Source organism: Phalaenopsis equestris, unplaced genomic scaffold, assembly GCF_001263595.1.
Source record: "Phalaenopsis equestris unplaced genomic scaffold, ASM126359v1 Scaffold000132, whole genome shotgun sequence".
Classification (NCBI taxonomy): domain Eukaryota; kingdom Viridiplantae; phylum Streptophyta; class Magnoliopsida; order Asparagales; family Orchidaceae; genus Phalaenopsis; species Phalaenopsis equestris.
The window spans coordinates 932,112-942,821 of NW_018164574.1; positions in this window are offsets into that span (position 1 = coordinate 932,112).

The following is a 10,710-nucleotide window of genomic DNA, read 5'->3' on the forward strand; positions in this document are numbered from 1 at the left end:
AATATTCTGATGCTTTGAATCACCTTGTACATTTCTATACTTAGTTGAATGCATAAAACTTATATTAATTTATGTAAATTATATACTTATCAAAAATTGAGAAAATCACTTCCCCCACTGTTCATAAAATTCATATTTACTCACTATAAAAATACCAAAATTATTTAATTTAGTCTAAGCACTAAAGTGAATTTTTAAGAAAACCTTATATTTTTGTACAAAAATATTTATATTAATTTAAATATGGTTAGAAAAATTATGAAAGTTATTTTTCTGAGTTCCTTGTGATCAGGGCCATTTTATAAAAATAAAACCAATTTTTATGAAAATATTTTATTTTGAATTAAAAATAATAAAAATAATAAAAATTTTCAAATATATAAAAAAATTATTCAAAATGAGTGGGAATGTCCCCTGATTACTTAGATGTCCTTAGGACATTTTTCGTAATTTTTCTAAGTTAAAAATTGATTTTAAAGACTTAAAAATGAATTTTTCATGTTTTTCCATTTAAATAATTATAATAAATAAATTAAAAATCACAAAAAATATAAGATTTGATTCTCTGAGTTTTCTGAATTCAGAGAAGTCTATTAAAATTATAAAAATGATTTTTGTAATTACAATATTATTTTCTATTTAATTTAATAATTGAAATTGATTAAAAATCAAATAATAATAACAGAAATTTGATTCAAAAAATCATGAAATGTTGGCTAAGTGTTTCTCTAACCTTAGGGAACCTCTAATAATTTTACCATAAATATAAATTTTATTTTGGATAATTAAATAACTTAACTTCTGAAAATCCTATCTTCTAAATTTAAATAATTATCTAAATTAAATTAAAATTTTGAGAGGTCCATATGTTCTCCGCTAACATTATAATTACCTCATGGATATGACACTCTAAACCCTCAAAGACAAAATCATTTGAGTTGTGTTTGATGAGTTATGATGGAAGTGCCCCAAAGGCAAAATAGTCATTTTAGACTTTAGTGCCTTGACCGAAATTTAGGATGAACAAAAAGAAAAATGGGATAATTTTGATTTTTATAAACATGTTTGGATGATTGAAATACAATGGGATTAAGAGGTAGAAACTCACTCACCACACTTGCACAACATCAACAAAATCATAATTCTCCCAATCTTCACAATCTTCATGATCCCAATCTTCATGACTTAGAAATCAATTAAGATCAGACGATTATTAAGTGATAGGCTTAAGTCGAAAAGATGATAGTTTACTTTTCTTAAGCCCAAAGTTGAGGATGGTTTGACCATTTGATATGGATATATGTTACTTAAATCAAAATCTAGATAATCACCATTTCACTTATTATGATTATTAAAGGCTTAGTAGTGACCTAGGCTTGATTTCTAAACTCAAATGATTGGATTTAGAAGATGACATAGTTGGTGACTAACATCTTTAAACACTACAAGCCTGATCTTAATCACAGGTACCATAGTCTTGAATGACCTAAACTTGCCTTAGGGGCACCCACTCACATAACCTTTAAATGAAACATCAATTGATTAATCGAGTACCCTATCCTCGGGGTAATTATATTGTTACTAAGCAACGGGGTAGTCACACTCTAGCCTTGGATGATTAATGGAACAATATGATAAGTCAAAAATGAACTCGGAATATTTCAAGAGATCTTCAAAGTGATCCGGGGATATGCCTTGAGCATTTTGAAATCTATTGGACTTTTTGATGGGCAAATTGGACTTGCCATATTTTTGTCCTAAAATCATCTACTAGGATCTTTTGAGATTCGATAAAGTCATAGCTTAGAGTTTGGTAGCTAAACCTTCATCTACTCATGCAATTTAAATCCCTTGCAATACTATATACATGTCTTGCAAGTACTTACCTTTCAGGTGGTGGAACGAGAAGACTCGCCAGGTAAGCTTTTATAGTTTACAATACCGTCTTTTCTATTATTTTCCATATTGTATTTTTATACTTATAAAACTTGCATATTAAACAATGATGTCACCCTACATGAAAACCAAAACTGCTAGGATAGTCGCAAAACCAAAACCAAAACTAAAATCAATCAAGATAAAATTCACCGCCACAACATTCAAAATATAAGACAACTCAAAATTTAATCACAAACATCACAAAACAACAATTGCAGCTAAATTAAGACGTCTCTATCGGATGATCGGGAATCCCTCGGAGGAGGTAACCTACGGTTGTTAACAAGACTTCCCACGGTCTAAATGAAGTTATGGAACTCATTAAATTGGGTTTAGTAAACTCATTTGGACTAAGTGAATCTAATAGAAAATAGTGGTGCTGGAATGAGGGAACCATAGGATCCTAACCGGTGTCGCTCTAATCAACTTTAATATGCCCCATAACATTTAATGACCATAACCATAGAGACATCTGATTTAACATCATAACTTGACACATTAGAAAACTTAAACTTATCAAGACGAGGAGCTTGGAGCTAGCATTATGGGCAGCACGACCATCTTCAACAGCAAAATATGTCTACACCAGCTAAATCATTCTTAAAATTAAACAACAAGCCATAAAATTTCAAGGTTGTCTACTTAGTGCAAAATAAATCCTCAACTCATCTTTAGGCTTTTGTGTAGCTTTGTCGTACAATATAAGCCGTACTCATCTTAGGATTCCGAGGTTGTCGTTCATCACGACCTAAACCCTCACATCTTTCAGGCTATTTGTGTGATCGTTTCAAATAAATGTAAGCCCTAAACAAATAAAATTGGCAAGATGAAACATTTAAATAATTTCTCCTCAAAATTGAATCCAAACATTAGGATAGCTTAGGAAGTCAAGGAAGTCATCGAGGTGATCTATGACATCCCCTAGTTCTTTCTCCTTTGGATTCTACATTAAATGTTCCAAATTTGAGTCATTCCACTTTCACACCTCTTTGTCTGATCTCGTTAAAAAGTCCTATCCATTTGACTTCTTTGAAGATAATATTTCCTTATTTTTATCGAGAGTTTTCTTAGGTAACTCTGGTTATCTAAGATGTAATTAACTATAGGGGTTTGCTCTTATAGGAAGCTTTTCCGAACCCAGCTTAATATAAACCCTATTTAATTCTTCGTATTAAAGAGGGGAACTTGTCGACAAATAAAATAGTTTCATAGACCAAATGGATATCATATATTTCTTAGTTTATTTGATCGAACCTCATTCTCAAATCTTGTATTTATCTTTCGGGATAAATAAAAGGTTTGAGGTATAGTGCTCTTTCATTTAAATTATTAAAGATATGGGACCAATTTGATTTCATATTTTTCTTAAACTATATATACATATGTAAATTAAACGTCCTTTCAAAGAGGGCGACGAGATTTCGATTTTGAAAGGGATTTTGATTTCGGTGACCGACAGCTTCCAACGGGCAACTCACCAACCTAAAATACTGCCGACAGCTCTTGGCAAATCTGTTGAGGAATAACTTCTCTCTCCATTTAAATTAGGGAATAATATCCTCATACATAGGTAATGTGTTCATGTCCCTCATGAACCAAATTGCCCTGCTTCCATTGCATGCTTCACTCATTTATGTCTTGGGAAAGTACAGTTAACTCTTTTGGACTTCAGGCGATCTGTTCCTGTTATTCAACCATCTTTAAACAGAGAGGTTCAATAGGCCATTAAGGACTTTTTAATTTTTATGTGGGATTGGACCCCCAATAGGTGTGTTGGTGGACTAGTTCCACCTAAGCATTGTGCGTTGTTAAGTCGGTCTCGCACTGCGGTCTCGCACTGGGTCCTCGCACTGGGTCCTAAACTTCACTTTTTTCCCTTTCGAGTTTGATTTGCTAATATCCAAATTAAATCAGATTGTGTTGTGCTGCACGTGCTCCTTAATTCTCCTTATATTAATTAAATCTTTCTACTTTCAAACTATTTTTACTAAATTTTAAAATTTCCACAAATTAAATAAAGACTTACCCGACCTATAGATCGACCTCTATTAATTTTCAATGCTCGATCTAAGATTACGAGGTATTGGCCGAATAGTTAACCCCAGAGCTTTATTTTTTTGAAGCTACTGCAATGGCATTTCTATCGTTAACTTTCTCGTGCAATCTGTCAACGAGCTGCGAGGCTTGCAATGTCGCTCCCACCATCAAGTTTGGAGCCAGATTTGAAGATATCGAGGTTTTCCTCGGGAAAGCCCCGTTCGTCATAATGAAGGTCACCGCTCTAGAGATTCAAGAACCGTCTACTGAGTTCAACTGGAATTGCACTCAGGATTACTCTTCTCACAACAAGGTTAAGACTACTGTTGCCACGAAACCTACCAAGCCTGATGTTCACGCTTCTGCTAAGGGAAAAGAAGTCATGATCGTTGAAAACCCGACTGAGGGATCAGTTCTTCTACCGTCAGTATTCAAAATCGGATCAAGTTTGAGGACTATACCGTTAACCCAAACTCAAAGGAAAAATTGCAGCCGAAAGGTTCGGAGGACTACTAAAGCTCAGATTCCTAAGGAAGTACCTGTTGATGAAGTTCCTCACCAGGATGAGTCGAGATTATTGGAGACCTATCCACTTCTGTAGAGGAGTAGGTTCCATCCCTTAATGGATACAAATGGGTAAGAAAGTATCCAAAAGATCGTCGCTACTTTACCGACACTTCATGGACATGGTGGGGGAAGGAAGAATCCTACTCCTATCACCCAAGTCAGTTCAGTTTTTCAGAAGGTAGCTGCCTAAGAAAGATGTTTAGTTGGCGAGTTACTCAAACAAGTGGGATGTGTAGTATCCCCTTACATGAAGAAGTAAATTTTAAAAGACGTCAAATCTACCAGGCGATCACAGAAATCAACTGAAGCTTTGCCATCTCTCATTCCCGTCTGGTTCAGCTTGGTAAGCAGAGTTGATACCACCATTGATGCTACTGATTTTACTATCACTAGACTCACGGGCCGTCGACCAGTTAAGTCGCGTCTAGGTCCGAGAATTCTACCGACTGCCAACTTCAAGGATTTTCTTAAAGTCCCAAAGGAGAAGACAAAGGGGTTACCAAAGACCGTATCTGGTTTACACCATGGGGAGCATACTTGTCTTTGACATGACAATGTCCCTACCAAGACAGTTTGTCTCAAGACATCACCGTCAAAGAAAAGGGTATGGGTACCCAAGGTCGTCATACCGATACGGTCCAGCAAGCCCACAGAGAAGGATCATGGAATGAAGCAAGGGTTTGAAGTATCTGGCATGGTTGCAGTAAATGCTAGCAAGATGGATGAGCAAGTAGAGGATGTTCAGTAAAGTCTTCCAGATCTTAAGGTGCTACAAGAATCAATAATTGAAGAAAAGGTCGAAAAGCTCAGGGTCGAGATTTATGAGTTAGCCCTAGAACATGGAGTTTCCATCAATGGTGATGATGAAGATTTTGACTACAATGATTACCTCAATGAAGATTTCATGGATATGAAGATTTCATGGATATCCATGGATATCCATGTCATCGAGACCAGAGCCACTGCATCTGCGCCCAACACTCATCCTTTCGTTGAAGAGAATGCCATAGATGAGCTGTGTAGGGCTATCTTCCAAAGGGACGAGCAAATCAGCCAAAGGGAGAAAAAAATGAAAGAGATGGCCGCTGCTATGACTGTCATGGCCACAGTTCAGGGACAGTCTCAATCACCACAACTAGCCTCTCCAGAAGTCAATCAACCGGAGATTATACACATTACAGACGAAAGGAGGGAAGTTACCTCAACAAATAGAGACGATCAACAAAAGAAAGATTCTCCATCAACCGCTATACAGGAAAAGGAATTTAAGCAAATGGTTGAACAAGTTTGGGAGGCCTTGACCCAATCCAAGGGTGGTGCATTGATTTTGAAGGGTAGACTTTACCCGGAGGAATTTGATGGCGTACCCTACCCTAAGGCTTTTGTGTCACCAAAATTTATGATATTCGACGGGACCAAATATCCCAGGCAACATATAACACATTTTCGAGCCAGTTGTGGTAATACAGGAGAAAATAAAGCTTTACTTTTTTGACAGTTTGTCAGGAACCTGTCAGAGATCGCTTTTGATTAGTTTGTCGAATTACCCAATGGATCAGTCAAGACGTTTGCCAAGTTAGAACAACTATTCGTAAAAAGATTTGTTGGAGTGCAACATCACGTGTCTATTGGAGATCTCTTAATAGAAAAGCAGAAGCCTAACGAGACTTTAGTGGACTATATTTTGACGTGGAGAAGCCTTAGCATGAAATTTGAAACTCAGCTACAAGAACATCATGCAATTGGGATCTTACTCAAGAGCATCTATGGGACAGTAGCATTCATGCTCAAGGGACTCACAATTAAATCCTTCGAGAAGCTACTCAGAAGCTACTCAGAGAAGCTACTCAGCAAAGCTAGTAATCTTCAAGAATAAGTCAAAATTATGGATTCTCATGAGAACTCAGAGAAGTCCAAGATGACCAGAATATTTGAAAAGATGTCTGGAATATTAGAAAAGATGGATGGAGTATAGCCTGGAGCAAATCGTCCAAGAAGATACTAAACCAGATCTAGAATGCATCAGCACAAGTTTCCGTTTAGAGTCTTCAGCCCGCCAAGACTGAGATGAAGATTACGTCAGAAGAGCCGTCAACGTTACAGAAGAATAAGAAGAAGAGCACCACCACGAAGACTGATAACACGGAGGGTAGGATAGGGGATGCCTCTGTTAGATTAGTTGTCTTGGATTTGGGGAAGAAAATCCTCGATGCTCTGACCTTGTATGATTATCTTTTTGTCCCTCCAGGAACTTATGAATATAATGATTATGATTTTTGCTACGTTTTAACTATTTCTAGTGATAGTGTAATCGACTGTGACCGATCTAGCTTTGGTCTCGATTCCCAAATTGATCCTCAAATCGTGTTTAAGTCTGATAAACTCATTAACAAGACCGAAGAAGACATCGACAATACCGCTTACAATAGTGCGGAGAGTGAGGAACCAATCCTCGAGCGCCACGGTGCCCCACTTTCCATCAACTTAGATCTTTCCGACAAAGAGGAAACACTGGAAGATTCGACAATGACATCTCAAGAAGAAGAAATTACATAAGTGAACTTAAGGAGAGGGAGAGTGTTACCCCCGAGGTATTACCCCCGAGAATAGCTCCGACAGATAAAGGAAAGCAGATATTCACCTCTGCTAGTGGAAGAAACACATAACAAAGAGAAAATTGGAGGATCATACAAAGTGTATTATAATGTGCTAGCTCACCTTAGGAAGTTGCTAGCCAAACTAAGCATCTATGACGCTTTAATCCTGTCAAAGGAGATGAGAGAGTCTCTGGTTATAGCTTTGCTTGACCCAGAAATTTGCTTTGCCCAATTGGCCAGCACATCCTCAGATGAAGTTTGCTCGTTGAAAGAACAGTATGGGATAACCTTTACAGATGAAGACTTGTTGCTCGGTATCGCCGACCATAATCGTCCGCTCAATATCTCCGTTAACATCGGCAGATTTTTTTTGTCCAGAGTTCTAGTAGAACCAAGAGCATCTCTCAACTTGATGAGTCTACGGACATTGGTTTACTTGGACATTGAAGCTCAGGATCTTACGGCCGATAAAATGATGCTAAGAGGATTCAACAAAAAGGGAGTAAGAGCACTCAAATCAATTACATTACTTATTAATGCATATGAAAGTTGGAGAACTAGTAACAACCGCTAAATTCCATATTATCGACGTCGAGATCTCTTTCAACGCTCTACTGGGTCAACCGTGATTCATGAACACAACATGGTTTCGTCGTCTCTACACCAGTGCATCAAGTACTACCAAGTACTACAAGGATACTACAAGGAAGGATAAGAGCATTGCATCAAGGGAGATTTACAACCTTTTTCAATTCATAAAGTTGGCATTCATGAGAACACCGTTTACTACTCGCTTCTAAAGAAAATTTTCTTCTCTCATGAAGTTATGACGAATAAAGGTAAAGATTCAAAAAAAGTACAATGGCAAGGCCATTTAGCTCCGCTTCAGCAATCTTCCACCACTCTTTTGCAACAAGTTGGTGGGGGTTCTTTTAGTTCGCGCACCTGAGGTCGAAGCCGGGGACGTGGACGAGCAAAGACCAATTTAATTGTTGAACAGACTAGGCCAACCTTCAACATTGATGATGAAGAAAGTTTTGAAGATGAAATAATGATGACAAAACAGAAAAAACCTCAGCACGAGATATCCTTAGAAAATATGGAGAAAAGCGAATATGATACAATGTATGATCAGATAAACCACTATGTGAACACCATGACCCTTACTCTGATTCTTCCTCAAAAGTTCAAGAGTTTAGAGGTCAAGGAGGTCCATAGCAATGGTTCAAAGCTGACTAAATTTTTTTGTGCTTCTACTTCTACTAATCTTGAAAATTATGTAAATTTGGATGAGCATCCTAATGAATTAATGGAATTGCCTTTTGGTTACTTTTTGCCTTATGTACAAAAGTCAATTCAACAAGGGCATTTGCCAAAATGAATGCCAAAAGATAAAATATATTTTTTTAAAAAAATTGTGGGATGTTAAAAGTCAAACTCACAACTCAAAAGAGGGTTTCAAATTTGGTGCAGTCGGACCAGTCGATGATTCAAAATTCTGCATGGTTGTTACTAGTGAATTGGAAGAGGTCTGCCTCGATATAGATGATGACTCTACTGACCAGCTAATAGAAGATGCTCCGCTATAATTTTAATATAATTTGAAGTGGAAATCAAATCAACTGTTGATGAATTAAAGGAAATCAACCTCTGGAAGGAAGAGCAACCCCGACCTACATTTATGAGTTCTCTACTCAATGATGAAGAATTTTTAGAATTGATCAAACTATTAACAGAATTCAAAGATTGCCTCACATGGAGTTATGATGAAATGTCAGGACTGTCAGCAGATGTTGCAGTTCATAAAATCGGGGTGGACAAAGATATGACCCTAGTAAAACAAGCTCCAAGAAGAATGCGCTTCAAGATAGAGCAACAAGTCATTGCCGGGGTAAAAAAATTAATAGATGTTAACTTTGTAAAAGAAGAGCAATACCCCCACATGGTTAGCTAACATTGTACCAGTTAATAAGAAAAATAGACAAATCAAATCCAAATAGACAAATCCATGTATGTGTCGACTTCAGGGATTTGAACAAAGTGTGTCCAAAAGATGAATTTCCACTGTCGATACCAGAAATGATGGTTAATATCGCTTCGACACATGAAATTTTCTCCTTTATAGACGGATCATCGGGATACAACCAAATCAAGATGGCTCCAGAAGATGCAGCAGTTACAGCCTTCAGAACACCGATCAGGATCTTCTGCTACAAGTGAGGTCGTTTGGGTTGAAGAACGTCGGAGCAACATATCAACAAGCTATGAAAAAAATCTTTGACGACCCATTCACAACCAAGTGGAATGCTACGTGGATTATTTGATCATCAAAAGTAAACAGAAAATAGATCATTTGTACAATTTGAGGATCGTGTTTGAATGATTACGACGGTAATACCTTATGATGAATCCCTTAAAGTGCACCTTCAGCGTTACCTCTGGGAAATTTCTAGGATTCATTATCCGTTATTGGGGAATCGAGATTGACCCGGATAAGATTAAAGGTATCTTGGAGATGCCTCCACCCAAAACCTTGAAACAACTACTTTCCTTCCAAGGAAAGTTGGCATATCTGAGACACTTTATTTCTAATCTCTCAGGTAGGTGTCAGCCCTTCTCGACATTAGTTAAAAATGACGCCAAATTTGTTTGGGAAGAGAAATGTCAGCGGGCTTTTGAGGACGTTAAGCAATATTTAAACTTCATATCTTGGCAGCCCCTATCTGAGGGAGACCTTTGATATTTTATACGGCAGCCTTAGATGACTCTCTTAGAGGTCTTTTAGCCTAAGTCAATGACGAGAGTAAAAAAAAACGCACTCTACTACTTGAGTCATCGTCTAATACCGACGGAGATAAGGTATCCACCTATCGAGAAACATTGTCTAACTTTGATTTTCGCAGCCCAAAAGCTCAGACACTACATGCTTTCTCATATGATTACCCTAATTTTGAAAGTCAATCCGAGCAATATCTGATGACCTGACCCACACTCTCTGGACGTCTAGCTAGATGGTCGATGATTTTTTTGCAATTTGATATAACTTTTATTCTCCTCCGTGCTATCAAGAACCATATTTTAGTAGATTTTCTCACTGCACACCCACTTCCAGCTGGGTCCCCTCTTAATGACGAACTATCAGATGAACATATATTACAGATGGAATTCTTCAGTGCGCAACTCTAGGAGATGTACTTCGGCAGAGCTTCATCAGCCAGAAAAGACAAAGGATCATGCATAATTATACCAAGTAAAGCAGGAATTGAGCTAATTTTTATCACGCCATATAGGGGTATGCTGAGATTCTCCTACCACCTGACACAGCCATGTACCAACAACAACAACAACAACAACAACAACAATAACAAAGCCTTAATCCCACTACGTGGGGTCGGCTACATGAATTCTTTTTCTCCATTATGTCCTATTTAGTGTCATATTTTCATTTATTTCTAGTAAATTAAGATCATTTTTAATACAATAAGCCCAAGTCTTCCTAGGTCTACCTCTTCCTTTCTTAACACAAGTCGAATTTAAAGCATCTACTCTCCTAATCGGATCATCTAATGGT